The sequence below is a fragment of the Leptodactylus fuscus genome, chromosome 1 (assembly GCF_031893055.1).
Source record: "Leptodactylus fuscus isolate aLepFus1 chromosome 1, aLepFus1.hap2, whole genome shotgun sequence".
NCBI classification, from domain to species: Eukaryota; Metazoa; Chordata; class Amphibia; order Anura; family Leptodactylidae; genus Leptodactylus; species Leptodactylus fuscus.
In genome coordinates this window covers 367,605,258-367,631,133 of record NC_134265.1, presented here as the reverse complement: position 1 = coordinate 367,631,133, position 25,876 = coordinate 367,605,258, and positions in this window count along the sequence as shown.

Sequence of the window (25,876 nt, the reverse complement as noted above, 5' to 3'; positions counted from 1 at the left end):
CACATTTTAGGAGCTCAAAAGTAATTGGACAAATAAACATAACCCAAACAAAATATTTTTATTTTCAATATTTTGTTGCGAATCCTTTGGAGGCAATCACTGCCTTAAGTCTGGAACCCATGGACATCACCAAACGCTGGGTTTCCTCCTTCTTAATGCTTTGCCAGGCCTTTACAGCCGCAGCCTTCAGGTCTTGCTTGTTTGTGGATCTTTCCGCCTTAAGTCTGGATTTGAGCAAGTGAAATGCATGCTCAATTGGGGTAAGATCTGGTGACTGACTTGGCCATTGCAGAATGTTCCACTTTTTTGCACCCATGAACTCCTGGGTAGCTTTGGCTGTATGCTTGGGGTCATTGTCCATCTGTACTATGAAGCGCCGTCCGATCAACTTGGCAGCATTTGGCTGAATCTGGGCTGAAAGTATATCCCGGTACACTTCAGAATTCATCCGGCTACTCTTGTCTGCTGTTATGTCATCAATAAACACAAGTGAGCCAGTGCCGCCATTGAAAGCCATGCATGCCCATGCCATCACGTTGCCTCCACCATGTTTTACAGAGGATGTGGTGTGCCTTGGATCATGTGCCGTTCCCTTTCTTCTCCAAACTTTTTTCTTCCCATCATTCTGGTACAGGTTGATCTTTGTCTCATCTGTCCATAGAATACTTTCCCAGAACTGAGCTGGCTTCTTGAGGTGTTTTTCAGCAAATGTAACTCTGGCCTGTCTATTTTTGGAATTGATGAATGGCTTGCATCTAGATGTGAACCCTTTGTATTTACTTTCATGGAGTCTTCTCTTTACTGTTGACTTAGAGACAGATACACCTACTTCACTGAGAGTGTTCTGGACTTCAGTTGATGTTGTGAACGGGTTCTTCTTGACCAAAGAAAGTATGCGGCGATCATCCACCACTGTTGTCATCCATGGACGCCCAGGCCTTTTTGAGTTCCCAAGCTCACCAGTCAATTCCTTTTTTCTTAGAATGTACCCGGCTGTTGATTTTGCTACTCCAAGCATGTCTGCTATCTCTCTGATGGATTTTTTCTTTTTTTTTCAGCCTCAGGATGTTCTGCTTCACCTCAATTGAGAGTTCCTTTGACCGCATGTTGTCTGGTCACAGCAACAGCTTCCAAATGCAAAACCACACACCTGGAATCAATCCCAGACCTTTTAACTACTTCAGTGATTACAGGTTTACGAGGGAGACGCCTTCAGCGTTAATTGCAGCCCTTAGAGTCCATTGTCCAATTACTTTTGGTCCCTTGAAAACGAGGAGGCTATGCATTACAGAGCTATGATTCCTAAACCCTTTCTCCGATTTGGATGTGGAAACTCTCATATTGCAGCTGGGAGTGTGCACTTTCAGCCCATATTATATATATATAATTGTATTTCTGAACATGTTTTAGTAAACAGCTAAAATAACAAAACTTGTGTCACTGTCCAAATATTTCTGGCCCTAACTGTATCTGTGGATAAATGGTGACTATTGTCTGCGGCTATGCCATGTGCCGCTACTCCTCACACCCGCATACTCTGAAGCACACGTTACTACTAGAGATGAGCGAGTAGTGAAATATTCGAGATTCGATATTAGTTTAGAGTAGAGCCTCAATATCCGACTACTCAATCAAATATTGAATCTCATTATAGTCTATGGGAAAAAATGCTCGTTTCAGGGGAAACCACTATTCGACTAAGGAGAGTCACCAAGTCCACAAGTAGTACGAGGAGAGTGTTTAGGAGGAGCGCTGTGCAGTTAAAGCGCACAGACCCCATAGACTATAACGGGTCCGTGCGCTTTAACTGCACAGCACTTGCAGTTGCACTGATATTCCGTTCGGGGGGGGGGGTCTCCTGCGGACTCCTTCTGGACAGGAGGCAAGCTCTAATGTGAACTTACTCATCCTGCAGAAACAGCGTTGATTGGCCAAATGCTGTACACTGTATAGCCTTTGGCCAATCAATGCTGGTTCTGAATTGAATCTTTTCTGTGACTAGGAGTAGTATTTGAACGAGTAAGAGTATTTTGAGTACCGTAGCATTCTACTGAATACCTACTCGATCGAATACTACTCGCTCATCTCTAGTTACTACCATGTTTCTGCTTAGTCCCTACTTTTGGCACATACTACATGTCTACATGTGCACCCTACAATTGCAGTTATTTACCTCGGTATCTGAGGAAGGTGGTAAATCACCGAAATGTCTGAGAAAGACCTAAGCAAGTTATTTGACGTTATATAGCGAATACTGCCTGACTATTACTATATATCACTGCAGGAAGGACAGTACTGATGGTGCCAATGGTGAAACACCAATAAATTATATCTTCACTTTACATCACAAATTGCAGAGCTCGGACTTATCTCTGCATAAGGTCACACTGTGTGAATATTACACAGGATTAGTAAACTGCCCCAATGCTTTCTGTTCTCTTCTGTCTTGTACAGATCAGCTATGGAGCCACCGACCCCTCATTATCTGATAGACTCCTCTATCCACATGTTTTCCGGACAGTCCAAAATAGCCACATCCACTATATGGTGGTCACCGAACTGTTGGAGCACTTTGGCTGGACCTGGGTTGGGATTTTAGTATCAGATGATGAAAATGGAGAGAAAGAACTGCAGATACTGAGACAGTCCATGAGAGAGCGCGGGATCTGTGTGGCCTATACCGTTAAATATACAGAAAATATAGATACGAATATAGATTATAATGATCAGATATTACGGGTATTCCACAATCCACAAGTCAGGGTCATTATACTGTGCGGGACCTTCAATGGTAAGTTTCATCTTGTGACACAGGATCCTGCATTTCTATTTCTTGATAAGACTTTCATCCTTCCACCATCCTTTACCTTTACTTCTCTCATTACTCCTTACTGGTTGTCAGTATATAATAGAAGTCTAGTCGTGGACTTTTCATCACAGACTTTTCAAGCAATGAAAGATTTTGAGAAAAACTACAAGAAACTCCCCAATATTTTCAAAGAAGAAAGTTTCTGGGAAGATTTGGATTTAATGGTAACAGATGAGAAAGATTCCTTCACTTCAGTCACAGCTGAAATATATAATCAGAGTTTTCCAATTGTTCTGCCAAGTATCAGATATTTCCTCACATCGGGCGTCTCTCCAAGACTGTACGAGGCTGTAGAAGTCCTGGCAAAAGCTCTCCATGAAATGCTCTTATATATAAAAGACAAATCTCCAGAAAATCCAATAACTGGACTTACACAATACACACAGAAGTTACAGCGCCACCTACAGAGGATGAAGAGTCCACTGGACCCAATGAGACCTTCCTATTACTTTAATGAGCGGGGGGAAGCTGTACATGGATATAAGATAATATACAGGCTATATATAGATGAGACCATACGTGAGGACATTGTAGGAAATGTTACCCCATGGGCTGTCAGTGGTCAGAAGCTTTATATAAATACCTCGTCTATAACCTGGAGACACATACAGGAGGTAAGAAGCCTTCCATTATACATGTGACTATGTAACGCTTCTGTCTGCCCTTATACATCATTATATAGGTTACCTATAGGATTCCTCTACATCAGCTCTTCTGTTACTTTGCACTTACATTATTGGACATTACTTACATTTTTCAGTATTTCTGTAAATTACAGTCTATTAACCCCTTAAGGACACAGCCCAATAGTACGTTAAGGACCAGGCCTCGTTTTTCCAAACTGACGTGTCACTTTAAATGGCAAGAACTTTGAGGCGCTTTAACTTACACAAGTGATTTTGAGATGTTTTTTCGTGACACATTATACTTTATGTTACTGGTAAAATCTAATCAATATTTGTGTATTTATTATCAAAAAAATAGGAAATTTGATGGAAATTGCAAAAAATCTAAATTTTCAAAATGTGAACTGCTTTGCTTTTCAAACAGATACAGTCCTATGAAAATGTTAGTGCCCCCCTATTAATCTTAATCATTTTTAGTTGTAAATATTCTGGTGTTTGCCATGTCAGTCTGATATATCTAATAACTGATGGACACAGTAATATTTCAGGATTGAAATGAGGTTTATTGTACTAACAGAAAATGTATAATATGCATTAAACCAAAATGTGACCGGTGCAAAAATTTTGGTCCCCTTTAGAGATGAGCGAACAGTAAAATGTCCGAGGTTCGATATTAGTTTCGAGTAGCTCCTCAATATTCGACTACTCGAATATCGAACCCTATTATAGTCTATGGGGGGAAAATGCTCGTTTCAGGGGTAGGGAATGTCCGATCAAATTATACTTACCAAGTCCACGAGTGAGGGTCGGGCTGGATCCTCCGTGCAGTCTTCTCCTTGCAGCGTCCCCACGGCATCTTCCGGCACTACAAGCGGACACGCGCAGTCGGCTCTGCACAGACCCGATGCCTGGCAGAGTGAATGAAGAGCCGGAAGACGCCGCGGGGAAGCTGCACGGAGAAGACTTCTAAAGGTAGGAGAAGAACCAGCGTAGATTGGCTGACTGTATAGCATTCGGCCAATCAATGCTGGTTCTGCATCGAACTTTTACATTCGAACAGCGAGTGGTACTCGATCGAGTACGAGTATTTCGAATACCGTAGTATTTGATCGAATACCTACTCGATCGAGTACTACTCACTCATCTCTAGTCCCCTTATCATTTTATTGATTTGAATACTCCTAAATACTTGTCACTGACTTACTGAAGCACAACATTGGTCCTGTAACCTCACTGAGCTTTGCACTTCATAACCAGGTGTATCCAATCATGAGAATAGGTATTTAAGGTGGCCAATGGCGAGTTGTTCTCCTATCTGAATCTCCTCTGAAGAGTGGCATCATGGGCTACTCAAAGCAACTCTCAAATGATCTGAAAACAAAGATTGTTCCACATAGTTGTTCAGGGGAAGGAGACAAAAAGTCTCAGAGATGTAACCTGTCAGTTTCCACTGTGAGGAACATAGTAAGGAAATGGAAGAGCACAGGGACAGTTCTTGTTAAGCCCAGAAGTGGCAGGCCAAGAAAAATATCAGAAAGGCAGAGAAGAAGAATGGTGAGAACAGTCAAGGACAACCCACAGACCACCTCCAAAGAGCTGCAGCATCATCTTGCTGCAGATGGTGTCACTGTGCATCGGTCACAATACAGCGCACTTTGCACAAGGAGAAGCTGTATGGGAGAGTGATGAGAAAGAAGACGTTTCTGCAAGCACGCCACAAACAGAGTCGCCTGAGCGATGCAAAAGCACATTTGGACAAGCCAGCTTCATTTTGGAAGAAGGTCCTGTGGACTGATGAAATAAAGATTGAGTTGTTTGGTCATACAAAAAGGCGTTATGCATGGCATCCAAAAAAAACAGCATTCCAAGAAAAACACTTGCTACCCACTGTAAGATTTGGTGGAGGTTCCATCATGCTTTGGGGCTGTGTGGCCAATGCCGGCACCGGGAATCTTGTTAAAGTTGAGGGTCGCATGGATTCCACTCAGTATCAGCAGATTCTTGAGAATAATGTTCAAGAATCAGTGACGAAGTTGAAGTTACGCCGGGGATGGATATGTCAGCAAGACAATGATCCAAAACACCGCTCCAAATCCTCAGGCATTCATGCAGAGGAACAATTACAATGTTCTGGAATGGCCATCCCAGTCCCCAGACCTGAATATCATTGAACATCTGTGGGATGATTGGAAGCGGGCTGTCCATGCTCGGCCACCATCAAACTTAACTGAACGCGAATTGTAAAGAGGAACGGTCCAAAATCCCTTCATCCAGGATCCAGGAACTGATTAAAAGCTACAGGAAGCGACTAGAGGCAAAAGGAGGATCTACTAAATATTAATGTCACTTTTCTGTTGGGGTGCCCAGACTTTTGCACCGGTCACATTTTGGTGTAATGCATATTGCACATTCTCTGTTAGTACAATAAACCTCATTTCTATCCTGAAATATTACTGTGTCCATCAGTTATTAGATAGATCAGACTCACATGGCAAACACCAGAATATTTACAGCGATTAATAGGGGGGCACTAACTTTTTCATAGGACTGTAGTTATACCACACAAATACATGAATAAATATTATCTCTCTCTTAATTTATTTGGAAGTTACGAGGCTTACATGTTAAACAGCGATGTTCCAGATTTACAAGAAAATTTTCCAAACAAATTTTTTAGGGACCACTTCAGTTCTGAAAGGAATTATAAAGGACTATATAATAGAAGCCCCCATAAATCACCCCATTTTCAAAACTGCACCTCTAAAATAATTCAAAACAACATTTGGGAAGGGTTTTTTTTAACCTTTTAAGTATTTCATGGAAATTAAAACAATATGGAAGCGAAAGACATTTCATTTTTTTTTTCTATAATACAATTATATAGCCCTAAAATTAACACATTCCCGAAGGGTTAAAGAAAAATTGCATCTGACCGTTTGTTGTGCAACTTCTCCTGAGTACAGAAATACCGCACATATGGGTGTAAACTTAGTTTTGGGCACATGGCAGCGCACAGAAGGGAAGGAGCGGCACTGGAGGTTTGAAAAGCAGATTTTGCTGGGGGGCGGAGTGTGACCGCGGCAGTAGATGGACGTGTAGTGCAGTGAGCTCCGTCTAAAAGGAGCAATAACCCTCGCAAATCTTCAGCTACTTACCCAAAAATGGTAAAACCTGGAAGAGCCAAATCCCTAGAAGCAGCAGGAACCCCCAAACCGCAGAAAAACCAAGGAGATCTTCAGAGATTCCTCAGAAAGAAATCCTCTTCTTCTCCAGCCCGCTCTCTCAAGATGGCGCCGACCTCTCGTCGAAAACAGGAAGCAGGAGAAGATTCAGTCCGAGACAGCGTGGCTGATGGTGAGCAACTAGATTTTGGTTTTGCTACTACCTCTAAAGCCTCTAAAGCTATCGCCAATGCTGTGAGTCAAGCCTTAAATCCAGTCCTTGCCGAACTTGCAGAGATCAAAGCCGAAATACTCAGTATGCTTGATACGTACAGTCCTATGAAAAAGTTTGGGCACCCCTATTAATCTTAATCATTTTTAGTTCTAAATATTTTGGTGTTTGCAACAGCCATTTCAGTTTGATATATCTAATAACTGATGGACACAGTAATATTTCAGGATAGAAATGAGGTTTATTGTACTAACAGAAAATGCGCAATATGCATTAAACCAAAATTTGACCGGTGCAAAAATATGGGCACCTCAACAGAAAAGTGACATTAATATTTAGTACATCCTCCTTTTGCAAAGATAACAGCCTCTAGTCGCTTCCTGTAGCTTTTAATCAGTTCCTGGATCCTGGATGAAGGGATTTTGGACCATTTCTTTCTACAAAACAATTCAAGTTCAGTTAAGTTAGATGGTCGCCGAGCATGGACAGCCCGCTCTCAAATGATCTGAAAACAAAGATTGTTCAACATAGTTGTTCAGGGGAAGGATACAAAACGTTGTCTCAGAGATTTAACCTGTCAGTTTCCACTGTGAGGAACATAGTAAGGAAATGGAAGACCACAGGGACAGTTCTTGTTAAGCCCAGAAGTGGCAGGCCAAGAAAAATATCAGAAAGGCAGAGAAGAAGAATGGTGAGAAGAGTCAAGGACAATCCACAGACACCTCCAAAGAGCTGCAGCATCATCTTGCTGCAGATGGTGTCACTGTGCATCAGTCAGCAATACAGCGCACTTTGCACAAGGAGAAGCTGTATGGGAGAGTGATGAGAAAGAAGCCGTTTCTGCACGTACGCCACAAATAGAGTTGCCTGAGGTATGAAAAAGCACATTTGGACAAGGCAGCTTCATTTTGGAAACAAAAATTGAGTTGTTTGGTTATAAAAAAAGGCGTTATGCATGGCGTCCAAAAAGAAACAGCATTCCAAGAAAAACACATGCTACCCACTGTAACATTTGGTGGAGGTTCCATCATGCTTTGGGGCTGTGTGGCCAATGCCGGCATCGGGAATCTTGTTAAAGTTGAGGGTCGCATGGATTCCACTCAGTATCAGCAGATTCTTCAGAATAATGTTCAAGAATCAGTGACGAAGTTGAAGTTACGCCGGGGATGGATATTTCAGCAAGACAATGATCCAAAACACCGCTCCAAATCCTCAGGCATTCATGCAGAGGAACAATTACAATGTTCTGGAATGGCCATCCCAGTCCCCAGACCTGAATATCATTGAACATCTGTGGGATGATTTGAAGCGGGCTGTCCATGCTCGGCGACCATCTAACTTAACTGAACTTGAATTGTTTGTCCAAAATACCTTTATCCAGGATCCAGGAACTGATTAAAAGCCACAGGAAGCGACTAGAGGCTGTTATCTTTGCAAAAGGAGGATCTACTAAATATTAATGTCACTTTTCTGTTGAGGTGCCCATACTTTTGCACCGGTCAAATTTTGGTTTAATGCATATTGCACATTTTCTGTTAGTACAATAAACCTCATTTCAATCCTGAAATATTACTGTGTCCATCAGTTATTAGATATATCAAACTGAAATGGCTGTTGCAAATACCAAAATATTTAGAACTAAAAATGATTAAGATTAATAGGGGTGCCCAAACTTTTTCATAGGACTGTATATATATACACAGAATACTCAGTGTGCTTGATATATGAAGGTCCTAGAGAGACTGGTCCTGACACACCTACACCCCCTAGTGAGCTCCGCTCTGGACCCCCTCCAGTTTGCCTACCGGCCGGGCATTGGGCTAGATGACGCCATCATCCACCTTCTTCATAGAGCTCTCTCTCACCTGGAGAAACCCGGGAACACTGTGAGAATAATGTTCTTTGATTTCTCCAGTGCGTTCAACACCATCAGCCAGGACTACTGAGGGAGAAGCTGAACCTTGGTGGAGTGGACCATCACCTGTCCAACTGGATCCTAGACTACCTGACAACCCGCCCTCAGTATGTGAGAGCCCAGGACTGTGTGTCTGACACTGTGATCTGTAGTACGGGGGCACCACAAGGTCCAGTTCTTGCCCCATTTCTCTTCACACTGTACACTGCTGACTTTAGGCACAACTCCTCCAGCTGTTACTTACAGAAGTCCTCCGATGACTCTGCTATAGTCGGCCTTATCACTGATGGCGACGATAGGGAATACAGAGACTTAAATCGGGATTTTGTTGAATGGTGCCAGCAGAACCAGCTCAGGATTAATGCTGGGAAGACCAAGGAGATGGTGGTGAACTTTAGTAAACGGAGAGGTGCTCCGACCCCGGTGGAGATCCAGGGGACATGCATTGAGATAGTCAGGACCTATAAGTATCTGGGTATGATCCTCAATACTAAACTAGACTGGGCTGATCACCTGGGGGCGCTGCACAGAAAGGGTCACAGCAGACTCTACCTGCTCAGGAGGCTGAGGGCCTTCGGAGTCCAGGGGACACTTCTTAGGGCCTTCTTCAACTCTGTGGTTGCCTCAGCCATCTTTTTCGGTGTAGCCTGCTGGGGGAGCAGTATATCAACCAGGGACAGAAATAGACCTGACAGGCTGATCAGGAGGGCCAGCTCTGTTCTGGGGAGCCCCTTGGACCCAGTACAGGTGGTGGGTGACAGAAGGACACTGTCTGTGGTGACCTCCATGCGGGTGAACAAATCCCACCCCATGTATGGGACCCTGATGGGACTTGGCAGCACTGTAAGCGACCGTCTGCTTCACCCCAAGTGTGAGAAGGAGCGCTATTGCAAGTCCTTCCTTCCAACCGCGACCAGGCTGTATAATCTACATCAGACCAAGCGAAGATCACTCCGCACAGAGAACTAATGATTATGAATGTCCTCCTTCTTTCTTCTCTGTTCCTAAGCTGCTATGGACTCCTAGTATATCTTTCTCAGCATATGTGTGTATACTACTTCTGTAATATTTACTGTGTATTACCATGTATCTGTATTACTATGCAGCTGAAACATACTGAAATTTCCCCACTGTGGGACTATTAAAGGATTATCTTATCTTATCTTATATACGTATATACAGTCCTATGAAAAAGTTTGGGCACCCCTATTAATCTTAATCATTTTTAGTTCTAAATATCTTGGTGTTTGCAGCAGCCATTTCAGTTTGATATATCTAATAACTGATGGACACAGTAATATTTCAGGATTGAAATGAGGTTTATTGTACTAACAGAAAATGCGCAATATGCATTAAACCAAAATTTGACCGGTGCAAAAGTATGGACACCCTTATCATTTTATTGATTTGAATACTCCTAACTACTTTTTACTGACTTACTGAAGCACAAAATTGGTTTTGTAACCTCAGTGAGCTTTGAACTTCATAGCCAGGTGTATCCAATCATAAGAAAAGGTATTTAAGGTGGCCAATTGCAAGTTGTTCTACTATTTGAATCTCCTCTGAAGAGTGGCATCATGGGCTACTCAAAACAACTCTCAAATGATCTGAAAACAAAGATTGTTCAACATAGTTGTTCAGCGGAAGGATACAAAACGTTGTCTCAGAGATTTAACCTGTCAGTTTCCACTGTGAGGAACATAGTAAGGAAATGGAAGAGCACAGGGACAGTTCTTGTTAAGCCCAGAAGTGGCAGGCCAAGAAAAATATCAGAAAGGCAGAGAAGAAGAATGGTGAGAACAGTCAAGGACAACCCACAGACACCTCCAAAGAGCTGCAGCATCATCTTGCTGCAGATGGTGTCACTGTGCATCGGTCAACTATACAGCGCACTTTGCACAAATAGAAGCTGTATGGGAGAGTGATGAGAAAGAAGCCGTTTCTGCACGTACCCCACAAATAGAGTTGCCTGAGGTATGAAAAAGCACATTTGGACAAGGCAGCTTCATTTTGGAAACAAAAATTGAGTTGTTTGGTTATAAAAAAAAAGGCGTTATGCATGGCGTCCAAAAAGAAACAGCATTCCAAGAAAAACACATGCTACCCACTGTAAAATTTGGTGGAGGTTCCATCATGCTTTGGGGCTGTGTGGCCAATGCCGGCATCGGGAATCTTGTTAAAGTTGAGGGTCGCATGGATTCCACTCAGTATCAGCAGATTCTTGAGAATAATGTTCAAGAATCAGTGACGAAGTTGAAGTTACGCCGGGGATGGATATTTCAGCAAGACAATGATCCAAAACACCGCTCCAAATCCTCAGGCATTCATGCAGAGGAACAATTACAATGTTCTGGAATGGCCATCCCAGTCCCCAGACCTGAATATCATTGAACATCTGTGGGATGATTGGAAGCGGGCTGTCCATGCTCGGCGACCATCTAACTTAACTGAACTTGAATTGTTTGTCCAAAATCCCTTTATCCAGGATCCAGGAACTGATTAAAAGCTACAGGAAGCGACTAGAGGCTGTTATCTTTGCAAAAGGAGGATGTACTAAATATTAATGTCACTTTTCTGTTGAGGTGCCCATACTTTTGCACCGGTCAAATTTTGGTTTAATGCATATTGCGCATTTTCTGTTAGTACAATAAACCTCATTTCAATCCTGAAATATTACTGTGTCCATCAGTTATTAGATATATCAAACTGAAATGGCTGTTGCAAACACCAAAATATTTAGAACTAAAAATGATTAAGATTAATAGGGGTGCCCAAACTTTTTCATAGGACTGTATATACACGGAATACTCAGTGTGCTTGATATAATCAAATCAAATCAAATAAAAAAAAGATTTATTGGCACGTCCGAATAGATATTTGGCATTGCCAAAGCTAGTAAAGTGGGAGGGGGGGGGGGGAGTTGGACTCGGGTGGGTGGGTGGTGGGTATGGTGGGGGGTGGGGTGAGTGGTTTGGGATATAACAGTCCGTGGAGTCTCATCTTCCTCTTCGTTGGTGACTGCTATATGGGGAGGTGGAGGTGGGGGTGGGGTGGGGAGGGTGTATTGGGATAAATATAACAGTCCGTGGAGTCTCATCTTCCTCTTCGTTGGTGACCTCTATATGGGGAGGTGGGGGCGGGGCGGGTGTTTTGGGATAAATATAACAGTCCGTGGAGTCTCATCTTCCTTTTGTTTGGTGACAGCTGGACACGTATTGGGCAGCGATCTCCACAGTGGCCTCTTCTTCTCCCAGTAGGATGTAGAGTTTCCTCTTCTCCCAGTCTGGGATGTGGGCAGAGAGTCTTTGGTAGTAGACGGCCCTCACAGCTGAGTATTTGGTGCAGTGTAGCAGGAAGTGGGTCTGGTCTTCTAGGACCCCCTGGTCACAGTGCTGGCACAGTCTCTTCTCCCGTGGCTTGTACGTCTGCCTGTATCGCCCCGTCTCTATCTCTAGGTTGTGGACGCTCAGTCTGTACCGGCTCAGGGTCTGTCTGTGCTTGGGGTGGCGTATTCTCTCCAGGTAGGTGGCCATGGTGTAGTCCCTTTGTAGGGATTGGTACACATTGGTGAGTTTCTTGGAGTTATTTATTTCGTTTCTCCATTCTTCAATGTACCGCTCTCTGTTTGCCTCTGTGGTCGCCTTTATTTCGGCCTTGGTTATCATCTGTTGGTGTTTTTGGTTTGGTGGTTGGCTGCTGTTTGGTTGGTGAATGTCTGGTTTGCTCAGGTGGCTTAGCCAGGCTTGGTGGTGGTAGGAGTCGCTCCCCTGGATGTGTGCCTGGAAAGCTAGTGCCCTCTTCTGTATGGTGAGCCATAGGGGGAGTCTGCCTAGCTCTGCCCTGCAGGCTATGTTGGTGGTGTTGCGATGGACATGGAGCAGGTATTTGCAGAACTCCAGGTGGAAGTTCTCTGTTGGGCTGGAGTCCCACTTTGACTGGTCTGGGTAGGTGGCTGGGCCCCAAACCTCACTGCCATAGATAAGGATCGGGGAGATGACAGCGTCAAATATCTTCAGCCAGACCCTCACCGGTGGTTTGAGGTGGTACAGTTGTCTTCTGATGGCGTAGAAGGTTCTGCAGGCTTTTGCTTTCAGGGTTTCTATTGCTGCTTTGAAGCTTCCTGATTGGCTGAGCTCCAGCCCCAGGTAGGTGTAGCTGTTGGTTTTCTCCAGTGTGGAGCCGTTCAGTGTGAATTTTGGGGTGGTGGAGGCTTTATTGTGGCCCTTCTTCTGGAATACCATGACTTTGGTCTTCTTCTGGTTGATGGGTAGGGCCCATGTGGTGCTGAATTTTTCCAGCACTGACAGGCTTTCTTGGAGGTCTTTCTCGGTGGGGGCCAGGAGGAGGAGGTCGTCGGCGTATAGCAGGAACTTCACCTCTCGATTGTTCAGGGTGAGGCCTGGGTTTATATACACGGAATACTCAGTATGCTTGATATATACGTATATATATATATACACGGAATACTCATACTTGAACTGGGCGCACGTTTTCCCCAGGGGTTAGATTCTAGAACAGACTTGTCTTCTGTTTCTTAGAGTTTACTATGAACAGGCCAATAATTGTCTGACTACATGATAATGGGATGCCGCTATTCTCACCTCATCATAGGAACATTCTGCTGTGAGTAATCGCATGTATACAATAGAATCCTTGTGTGAATAGCGATCAGTCACTTATGCTTTTCCATAGGGGGGGCGTGGTTATTCTAGATCATGTGACCATTTCTGCACATGTGACCTGGTATCCATAGTAAGAGCTGTGATGCTCGGGAGCAGGCGGGAGTTCTTTCCGTGCAGACATTGCTGTGTAACACTCTTGCACCAGGTATGTATATCCCCTTATATAATGGCGGCCTGAGCATTAACCCCTGGGGTTCATTCCTAATCTTTGCTGTTCCTTGGCTTTGTGTTGTATAAATAATAGAGACATATGACTTGTTATAGCCGCACATATTAGCTGTTATAATATAGATGTTTGGAACATGTGAATGTATATATTCTGTGCATACATGTGTTATGTCTATGGTTATATGTATGTTCATCTCTTCATATGTGTTTGTGCTGTTTATTGACGTGTGTAGACATCACAGAGCAGGTGTGGAGGTTCTAATGTGAATGTGACGCAGCGGAGCCACAGGGGTATATAGACCCATACCTCCCAACTATCGACTGAAAACTGAAAGAGGGACAAAATGTGCGGCAAATTTAGCCCCACCCACTTTTATGTTGACTCCGCCCATTCTCATTCATTTTTCATGTGCGCCCCCCACACAGTATAATCCTCTTACAGTCACCCGTAAATTATAGCTTACAGCTTCATGTCCCCCCATCTCTGCCCCCAGATTCATGTCCCTCCATCTCTGCCCCCAGATTCATGTCCCCTCCATCTCTGCCCCCAGATTCATGTCCCTCCATCTCTGCCCCCAGATTCATGTCCCCTCCATCTCTGCCCCCAGATTCATGTCCCCCCCCATCTCTGCCCCCAGATTCATGTCCCCCCATCTCTGCCCCCAGATTCATGTCCCCTCCATCTCTGCCCCCAGATTCATGTCCCTCCATCTCTGCCCCCAGATTCATGTCCCCTCCATCTCTGCCCCCAGATTCATGTCCCCCCCCATCTCTGCCCCCAGATTCATGTCCCCCCATCTCTGCCCCCAGATTCATGTCCCCTCCATCTCTGCCCCCAGATTCATGTCCCCCCCATCTCTGCCCCCAGATTCATGTCCCTCCATCTCTGCCCCCAGATTCATGTCCCCTCCATCTCTACCCCCAGATTAATGTCCCCCCCATCTCTTCCCCCAGATTCATGTCCCCCCCATCTCTGCCCCCAGATTCATGTCCTCTCCATCTCTGCCCCCAGATTTATGTCCCCCATCTCTGCCCTCAGATTCATGTCCCCTCCATCTCTGCCCCCAGATTCATGTCTCCCAATCTCTGCCAAATGTGAGTTTACCTGATATGCATGATGATGAATTTTTCCCCTTGCAGGTGTTAGCCGGGGAAGAAGATGAAACTTCCCTACCTGGTCAACAGGTGTTAGATAACTTTGGAACCAAGTAAGTGAGAGACCCCACTCTGAGTACTGCTCGGGCCAATGTTACGGTAATAAATAACAGTACCACATGAACCAGAAACTGAGCAGAAATTTTCACATTTTCCCATGAGTGGAGATCTTATGTATCGGGTCACCAAGGTTAACAATGAAATTGTGGGACAACTTCTGGTGCCAAAACCGTAGCATGGTGCTAAGTATAGTGGACATCTGGGGACTAGCAAAATGCAAGAGAAGGTCCTCCAAAGGTTTTTTGGCCTAGGGTATATGAAGAAGTGAGAAGGAATTGTCAGACCTGTCCGACATGCCAGATACGTGCCCTATCACCACACTTACGTAGCATCTTGGTGCCACTTCCTATCATTGAGGAACTATTTGAGAAAATTGCAATGGACCTGGTGGGGCCCAGAGCCAAATCTGCTAGGGGACATCAATACATTCTCGTAGTATTGGACTATGCCACCCATTACCTGGAAGCAGTACCATTGCATCAAAAAATATTTCTCGGGAGTTGTTATACATGTTTTCTTGCACAGAGATCCCTAAAAAAATCCTTACTGACCAGGGTACCCCCTTTATGTCACATGTCATAGAGCTGTGAAAACTGTTTATAATCATGCACATCCATACATTGGTGTACCAACCCCAAACAGATGGATTAGTGGAGAGGTGAAAAAAAAACAAAAAACAGAAGCACATGCTAAAAAAGGTAGTGGAAAGGGATGGCTGGGAGTCAACTTTTGAGTTAGTCTATGGCCGGAATCCAAGGGGTTTGCTAGATATTTCCAAAAAGACCTTGGAAATTGAGGCCATTGAAGTGTCATTGAACATGTGGCCTAGATGCAGGACCGAACAGTGATGCTTATTGTCAAAGAGCATCTGCAAAGAGTTCAGGAAGCCAAGAGCAGAATTTATAACAGATCTGCCAGGGCGAGGGTCATTAATCCTGGGTAAAGGGTCCTGGTTTTACTACCCACTAGAGATGAGTGAACGCCGTTCAATCAAATAGGTATTTGATCGAATATCATGGCGTGCGATGTATTCATTCACAATAGGCAGTGAAAAAAATTGAAAAAAAAACTTTGGCTGCCGAAAACATGTGACCTCCCATTCATAATAACGGCCACCACCCTATTCGTGTCATTTCAGTGTTGGAGTGATAGGGAGAGCTTGTTCTGAGGGCGATAAAGTGCATTTAGATACAGTCAGTGCTTTTTAGCTTTGGTTAGGCAGGAAATAACAGCTCTTTTCAGAGTGTAATACATGATGCAGCGTAGCAGCAGGGGACGTGCGCGAGGACGTGGATATACCGCTGGGTATCCAATCCACAGTCCAGCTACTGGAGAGGGGCTGCCAGCATTGCCTCTCGTCAGTAGCAGCAGGGGACGTGAGCGAGGGCGTGCATACCCAGCTGGGTGCCCAGTCCACAGTCCAGCTACTGGAGAGGGGCTGCCAGCATTGCCTCTCGTCAGTAGCAGCAGGGGACGTGAGCGAGGGCGTGCATACCCAGCTGGGTGCCCAGTCCACAGTCCAGCTACTGGAGAGGGGCTGCCAGCATTGCCTCTCGTCAGTAGCAGCAGGGGACGTGAGCGAGGACGTGGATATACCGCTGGGTGCCCAGTCCACAGTCCAGCTACTGGAGAGGGGCTGCCAGCATTGCCTCTCGTCAGTAGCAGCAGGGGACGTGAGCGAGGGCGTGCATACCCAGCTGGGTGCCCAGTCCACAGTCCAGCTACTGGAGAGGGGCTGCCAGCATTGCCTCTCGTCAGTAGCAGCAGGGGACGTGGGGAGGACGTGCATACCCAGCTGGGTGCCCAGTCCACAGTCCAGCTACTGGAGAGGGGCTGCCAGCATTGCCTCTCGTCAGTAGCAGCAGGGGACGTGGGGAGGACGTGCATACCCAGCTGGGTGCCCAGTCCACAGTCCAGGTACTGTAGAGGGGATGCCACCAATGTCCTTCGTCATCATGAGCAGGGGACGTGCACTAGGATGTGGATACCCAGCTGTATATCCACTCCACAGTCCAGGTACTGGAGAGGGGCTGCCAGCAGCAGCAGGGGACATGGGTGAGGATGTGGATAACCAGCTGGGCATCCACTCCACAGTCCAGGTACTGGAGAGAAGCTGCCAGCACCCAATTTACTCTTCCCCCTCCTCCTACAACCCCAGCCCCTACTTCTGAATGTGAATTATATATTTCCATTATCCCTCCCCCCCCAGGGGTTGCAACTCAGTTTTTTAGGGCTCCTCCCAAGGGCCTGAAAATTAATGTTTTAGGGCTCCTCCCAATGTCTTGAAAATTAATGTTTTAGGGCTCCCCCTAAGGGCCTGAAATCTAATATTTTTAGGGGTCACCCCAAGGACCAAAAAATGAGACACTACTGCGGCATGGCTCTAGTCACCAAAAGGGCATAAAACACTGTATATAAAAGGCTGTACTCACTCCAAGGGCCAAAAACACTGCTGGTGCAAGGCTCTACTCATGCCAAGGGCCAAAAGCACTGTATTTTAAAGGCTCTACTCACACCAAGGGCCAAAATCTGTATCTCTGCTGTTTAAAGGCTCAAGTCACCCAAAGAAGCAACAAATCTCTGCTGGTGCAAGGCTGAACTAAGTTAAAGAGCCTAAAACTCTGCCGGTAGAGGCTGAAGTCACCTGAAGGGCCTCAATCTCTGCTGGAGCTCAGCTTAAGGGCCTGGAACATAATTTGGAAGGGCTCACGTTAAGGGCTAGAAAAGTGAATTTTGGTAGGTCTTACAACATCACACACACACACACACACACACACACACACACACACACACACACACACGACAGTTAAGGGTGAGGGCTTTTGGATTTCCCATTGTCTCTTCCATCTGTGGTTGTCATGGGCAACGTGATATAAAGGGGGGCTTGGTAATGTTTGTGGAGCTTAAATTGGGGTTTGTGTCCATCCATTTGGGGAGTAAAGAAGGTTTCCAGGTATTTTCCCACTTTGATAGAGGTTTTTTGGAATGTGTAAAGTGTGTAGTTGTTAGGCTTTGATGTTGGGGTAATACAGGGTCTTTGGTGTGTTAGATGCCCCCATACATGCTCCCCCTGCTGGCCCAGTTGCATTTTAGAGGTGTTGGTATCATTTCCTGGGGTGTCATAGTGGACTTGGTGACTCTCCTGAGGTGAATGGTGGGATCCCCTGTAGTGAAGCATTTTCTCCCATAGACTATAATGGGGCTCCATATTCCTTCCAATAGTCACATATTGAGATGCTTTTCGGAACGAATAACTAACATTGAATATTTTACTGTTCGCTCATCTCTACTACCCAATGTTGAAAGTAAGTTTCTGGTGAAGTAGGAGGATCCCTGTGAAATTTTAGAAAAGTTGATGGAGGTGAACTATAAGGAGGGCTGGTTTTAGACAAAGTGGGGCCCTGGGTAAACCTAAAAGCGGGGCCCCCATAAAATAACATTCCAACCCCATCATATTCAGGCATTTCAGAAGTCAGGGCTGCACTTTCAGCAGTAGTGATGTAGTCTCAAAAGATCAGGGATACAAAACAAATTGTTAACATATAAATAATTGTGTACTGCTATACTGTGGAGAATTATTCCCACTATACAGACAATTACCAGAAAATACACATCATGTATAGACCAACACCATCTCTATACAAGGCCCAGATAGGACACGACCTCCACACTGTGACTACCGCCATTACATTGTATAATCATAGACCATAGCCGCGCACTACACAGACTCCTAACCTAATAAACATCCCATCAATTAAAGGGTTTTCCCACCCCAAATTGATTCTTTTATACTGATAACCGATCCACAAGACAACTCATTGGTATGTCAGTATATAAGCTGTCAGGGTTCAACACCCAAACCCCACACCGATCAGCTGTACTAGAAGCTTCCGGGTGCCAGGCGCTGCTAGTGGACCGGATCCGCACAGTTACTATTCAAATAATAGGAGCGACATTGCAATTACCCAGAACCACCACTATACAGTGGGTGGTGCTGCTGTGCCAGTCCTATTACTTGAATAGTAGCGGTGCTGAAAAGAAAATGGCCGCTTACACAGGAAAATTGCCGCAGGCATGTGTAGTCAGCTCTGCCCGAGACCCGACAGCAGAGCTGACTGCGCATGCCTAGAAATTTGACGCCAGTACTGTAAGAAGACGGGGAGAGAGGGCGTTCCAGAAGAAGATAGAAGCAATGCTGGAGAGTTCTCTCGCACCATTGGGGACGCCCCCAGTGCTGAGAGAGCACTCATTTGCATACCAAAAAAAAACATGATTTCTACCGAATGGTGTCGTGGAGAGATATCTAAAGGTAGGAGGAGAAGAGACTTTTGTAAGGCTATTCCTACGTGTTATCGAGAAAAAATGTGATTTTAATGGTAGAATCCCATTAATGACACACAAATCTCATTTTGTTGCATAGCGCCCCCCAGAAATTGCTGCAGTTCTCATTTATACATCATTGTTAATAATACAGATTTACTATTGTGTAGGGGAGAGTTTGGGGAACATTTTTGTTATATAGTTTAATAATATGTTTTACTTCCTTTAAGTAGGAAAAAGGCTCTAAAGTTCTCCCCAGCAATGCTCTGCCTAAGCTAGTCATGAGGGACTATAGGAGTGTGAGGTCACTGATGATGTCATAGTTAGAGATGAGCGAACAGTAAAATATTTGATATTCGTTATTCCTTCTGAAAAGCATCTCAATATTCGACTATTCGAAGGAATATGGAACCCCATTATAGTCTATGGGAGAAAATGCTTCACTACAGGGGATCCCACCATTCACCTCAGGAGAGTCACCAAGTCCACTACGACACCCCAGGAAATGATGCCAACACCTCTGCAATGCAACTGGGCCAGCAGGGGGCGCATGTCTGGGGGCATCTAACACACCAAAGCCCCTCTATTACCCCACTATCACAGCCTAACAACTACACACTATACACACTCACTACAACCTCTATCACAGTGGGGGGAAAATACCTGGAAACCTTCTTTACTCCCCAAATGGAGGGACACAAACCCCAATGTAAGCTCCACAAACATTACCAAGCCCCCCTTTATATCACGTTCCCCATGACAACCACAAATGGAATAGGCAATGGGAAATCCAACAGTCCCCACCGTGAACGGTCATTGTGTGTGTGTGTGATGTGGTAAGGCCTTCCAAAATACACTTAACATGAGCCCTTCCAAATTAAGTTACAGTCCCTTAAGCTGAGCTACCAGCAGAGATTGAGGCCCTTCAGGTGACTTCAGCCTCTACCTGCAGAGATTTAGGCACTTTAACTTAGTTCAGCCTTGCACCAGCAGAGATTTGTTGGTTCTTTGGGTGAGTGGAGCCTTTAGAAAGCAGTGTTTTTTGACCTTCAGGTGACTAGAGCCATGCAGCAGCAGTGTATTATTTCTGGCCCTTCAGGTGAGCCCTAAAAAATTAGATTTCAGGCCCTTGGGGGAGCCCTAAAAAATTATTTTGCGGAGCCACACGGTGGCTCAGTGGTTAGCACTGCAGCCTTGCAGTGCTGGAGTCCTGGTGTTCAAATCCCGACAAGGGTATAAATCCATCTGCAAGGAGTTTGTATGTTCTCCTCATGTTTGCATAGATTTCCATCCCATATTCCAAAGACATACTGATAGGGAAAAATGTGCATTGTGAGCTCTTTGTGGGGCTCACAATCTACATTTAAAAAAAAATAAAAAAATTGACTTGCAGGCCCTTGAGGCGTATCCATGAAAAATTAAAGTTTTTTAACAATTACATAACTGTGAAGGGGCTGGGTTTGGAGGAGGAGGAAGATGAGTGAATTGGGTGCTGGCAGCTCCTCTCCAGTACCTGGACTGTGGAGCGGATACCCAGCTGGATATCCACGTCGATGTCCTCACCCACGTCCCCTGCTGCATGATTTGCAGTTTCACTGTATGTATACAGTGTTCCTGCAGTGTAGCTCTGAAAAGAGCTGTTTTTTCCTGCCTATAAAACACTACAATCTGTTTCTCACACTGAGAACAAGCTCTCCCTATCACTCCAAAACGACAATGAGACGAAGATGGCGGCCTTTTTCAATTCCTCTGTTGTCATAGTTCCTGTCCCACCTCCCCAGCGCAGTTATTGGTGCAAAAAAAAAAAAAAAGCGCCAGGAAGGTGGGAGGGGATACGGATTTTTACTGTGTTTGCGGCCTGGTATTCGATTGGAATCGAATACATCGAACAGCCTGATATTCAAATTCCTATTCGATCGAACGGTGTTCGCTCATCTCTAGTCGTACTCATGTCTGTTTTGTAAAAAGTCAAATCATAATGTAAAATCTTTGCCCTCTGGCCGCATGCTGCAGCGCAGGAGATGTGTCCGGCTATAATTCCTTGTTTTAGGTTTTTCTTGTATTGTCTGAACACTGTCCAATTCCCTCATTTCGGTGATTGATTTTCCACCATACCCATCTCCTTCACCTTGGGTTCCCTCTGCTCCTCTAATAGTTATTCTTAGCCTTCCTTGTATGATTGACTACCTATCTTCCTATCAGGTCTGGGGCGGGTTCTTCCTTCCTATTTGTTTGCTCAAAGTCACGTTGGTGTTTGCTATTGCCTCGTGTGCGCTGGCTGTTACTCTTGTTGTTTGTTACCTCTATTCATATTTTTGACCTCTGGCTTTACTTTTGACTATTCTCTTGGATTTGGATTCTGTACTGCGCTACTTGACTGTAACCATCCCCTTGACTAGCTGACCTCACTTTTGTTGTTTGTCTGTGTAGTGTTGTAGTGAGGATGCAGGTCTTCTGGAATAAGTCCACTATGAGATGGTTACTCTTGTAGATCAGAACACTTTATTCCATGCTCCATCATGGCTCCCTGTCTAACAACTCCTCCCCCTAAGCTCAGCTCCTCCTCCATTACTACCTCACTGTTGCTAGGCAGATAAAGCAGAATAAGTAAGCAGAACAGAACATACAGAACATACTTATAACAACATCACAGTCTGTGTTCTGTATCATCACTTATATCTTAAGTAGGGACTGCCGCCCAGTTGTCGCCTGTCGCCTAGGGGAGTTCAGGCAAGTAGGCAGACATATTAGGGCTCATTGTCTTGTTGTGCCCCTCCTCCCAGGGTTCACCAGCAGCTAGTGGGGAATTGCTCTTGTAGCATTTCCCTTACACACGAAAGCTGCCATTTTGTGAGGATAGAGATTGCATCAGGCAGGGTATATTGAATCAAACACTCACACTAATGTAAAAAGGGATGAAGAAAGAACAAGAAACTCCATATTTCATTCATTGACCTGGGGACACCTCATGGACACTACACCTTCTATAGTCCACCCTCCGAGGTCACCTCATTACTTCTATCACACATGGACATTCTGTGTCGCTCCACTGAAGGTTCTCATCTTCTCCTTCAGATCCCAGTATCCCGCTGCTCAGAGCCATGTTTACCTGGAAGCAGGAAGAAAACAAGAGAAACAATTCACACCTGCTGCTATGACTGCGCGCCATGTTCAGAGGGAGAGATCTCTAATGTAACTGGTAAATGATAGTAGGAGTAGTAGTACTGTATTGAATCACTCGCACGTTCATGTCACCTCCACCTCAAAAACATCTCCAGAATACACCCTTTCCTCACCAGAGATACACTAAAGACACTTATTGTCTCCCTGATTCATTCTCGCCTTGACTACTGTAACTCCTTACTTATCGGTCTTCCCCTCACTAAACTCTCCCCTCTACAATCTATTCTGAATGCAGCGGCCAGGCTCATCTATCAGGCTAGACCGGGGACCTCAAACTTTTGAAACAGTGGGCCGGAGGCAGAGCAAGTCGCACAGACATCGGGAGCGGTGCCCTCCAATAGGTAAAGTGAAGTGCACTCCATGGCCTGCCCCGAGCTCACCAGGAGCTTCATTATAAATGCACACCTGCCGGCGTTGTCGGTGGGGCCAGACAGAAGTGCTTGGTGGGCCGCATGTGGCCCACAGGCCGCAGTTTGAGGACCCCTGGTCTAGACGCTATAGCGATGTCTCTGGTGTGTGCCAGTTGCTACCTGTTGCTGCCTATTCATTAGAGAGTAAAATATAAAATTCTCCCCCTCCCCCACAAGGCTCTCCATAATGTCGCACCGCCATACATTTCCTCCCTCATCTCTGTCTACCGCCCAACCCGTGCTCTCCGCTCACTCAATGACCTAACACTAACATATATACAAGACTTCTTCCGAGCTGCACCACTTCTCTGGAATGCTCTACCCCGGACAATCAGAGGAACTCCCAATTTCTACAGTTTCAAACGCAAACTAAAGACGCATCTTATCAGACAGGCCGATCACAATGTCTAACGTAAACCCTTCCCCCTCCTCTGTCCCCGCCCCCACATTACCCCACATGATATGATGTCATCTCAGGATAACTCCATAGGTCCAAGCTCCATCCACATATTAAAGGACACGACTGGTGACGGCTCATAAAGTCTTATGTTTGTGTAATGACAGTCACCTCTATTACAAATGGATCTGACCTCTGTATAAGCAATGCCGCCCCTGCTACCTCTTGTGTCACCCCCTCTACCTCATAGATTGTAAGCTCTTGTGAGCAGGGTCCTCAGTCCCATTGTGTGAAATGATTTTCTTTGTAATGTATCTTTCTGTCTGTATCTGAACCCTACAAATTGTACAGCGCTGCGGAATATGTTGGCGCTATATAAATAACATTTATTATTATTATTATTATTATTATTATTATTATTATTAGTGTGATGATGTTCTAGTAGGAGTAGTAGTACTGTTTAACTGAAATAACTTGTAACAAGCTTCACATCCTATTACAATAGATAATAATCATATTGTGATGTAATAAAAAAAAAACATGTTTTGAAAATCTGGACATCTCATGATACACATATCTGGTCATCTCATGATACACATATCTGGTCATCTCATGATACACATATCTGGTCATCTCATGATACACATATCTGGACATCTCATGATACACATATCTGGACATCATAAAGCCAATTATTACAGAAAGTGACAGAATCCCAATAGAATAAAAGAATCTCATCGCAAAATAAATAAAAATACATCAATTTATTGAATATAAAAATACATTTGCTTATAAACATGAGGACTACAGCAGATTTTTGGCAACACCCCCAGAATGGATATACATGACAATATATAACACTCAGAACAAACCAAGAGATGGCTAGTGATGAGATAAATCCAATAAGCAATGACATAGTGTATGTATAATAACTCATCTCAGAGCCGCCCTCATATTGTCATGTATGTCTATTCTGGGGGTGGTGACAAGAAACCGCTGTGGTCTCATGTTTATAAGTATAGGTAATTTTTGTATTTAGTAAAATTGATGTATTTTGATATATTTCGGGATGAGCTCCTTGTTTTCTATCGGGATTACAGGTTCGGCCAGTAGTAAAGGTAAGGCAGGACACATCTGTATGACCATTGTATCCATTTACCCTCATCCCTGTTATAAGGCCATAATGGCTAAGTATTATTTGCTGTATCTTGTCATTATGACATTCTAGGAATTATAATTGTTTCGGTTTTTTCTCATTGTTGCCATATCGGGACGTTTCCTTCACAATGAGTTTTATAAATTTTCTTATTAACCAAAATTCACAATCTCACAAACCAACTTTAGTGTTCTCCATGCTTTGTGAACTCTGAACCAAAAAAAAATGGAAAATCAAGAAACATAGGGACATAATTGACAACATGTATATCATAGTATAAAGGCTGTACAGTACAGGAGTGACGTCACACTCACAAGATCACTCCTTATTGTCTCCTCTTACAGACCTGGACAGTGACCAGACACGAAGATGTAACATAACTCCAGCAAAGTTTTATGTTCCCAGTACGAGGCTCCAGTATGTGAGTGCAGGAACACAGCCTGATGGTTATGGGCTCTGATAGTCTTACAATAGTAGTCGTGTGGTTTATGGGGAATGTGTTTTATCCAAACCACCCCTTTACATACCCACATATGCTGCCCCCGACGTCTGCAGATTTACCCCACCTATAACATAGGTCCTTTATAATATCTAATATGTAATGAAATCTTCCTACAGATGCCGACAGCTGCAGTAAGTGCCAAAGTGCCGAATGGCCGAATGAGAAGAGAGACCGATGTCTGCCCAAAGTAATGGAATTCATCTCTTACCATAATGACACCATTGCTTCTGTATCTTCCTCCGTCTCGCTCTTCGGATGTCTTGTGACCGGCTCCATATTTAGAATATTTATTTCCTACCGGGACACTCCTATTGTTAGAGCTAATAACCGGAACCTGAGTTATCTCCTCCTGGTCTCCATCATCCTCAGCTTCCTCTCTGTCTTCTTGTTTCTTGGCCGTCCCAGTGATGTCACTTGTAGATTACGTGAAACCAGTTTTGGAGTCTTCTTCTCAGTGGCCGTCTCTTCACTTCTGGCCAAGACTGTTATGGTTTGTGTTGCTTTTAATTCCACCAAGCCTGGAAGCCCCTGGAGAAAATGGCTGAGTGTGAAGCTGCCCTATACCATAGTGTTGTTGTGTTCCTCCTTCCAGGTTGTCATCTGTGTTCTGTGGTTGTCTATTTCTCCCCCATTCCAGGACCTGGACACTCAGTCTTATCCTGAGAAGATCATCATTCGGTGTAATGAGGGCTCAGATCTCTGGTTCTACTCCATGTTGGGTTATATGGGGCTCCTGGCCGCTGTCAGCTTTCTTCTGGCTTTCATGGTGAGGACATTACCGGACAGTTTTAATGAGGCCAAGTACATCACCTTCAGCATGCTGCTGTTCTGTAGTGTCTGGATGGCCATGATCCCGGCTTATCTGAGCACCAGAGGGAAATACATGGTGGCCGTGGAGATATTTGCAGTAATGGCTTCCAGTGCTGGACTTTTAGCTTGTGTGTTTTTCCCAAAATGTTTTATTATTTTATTTAGATCAGAAATGAACAGAAAAACTGATCTGCTGGGGAGAAGGAAGGAAATATGTAATAATAGTAATA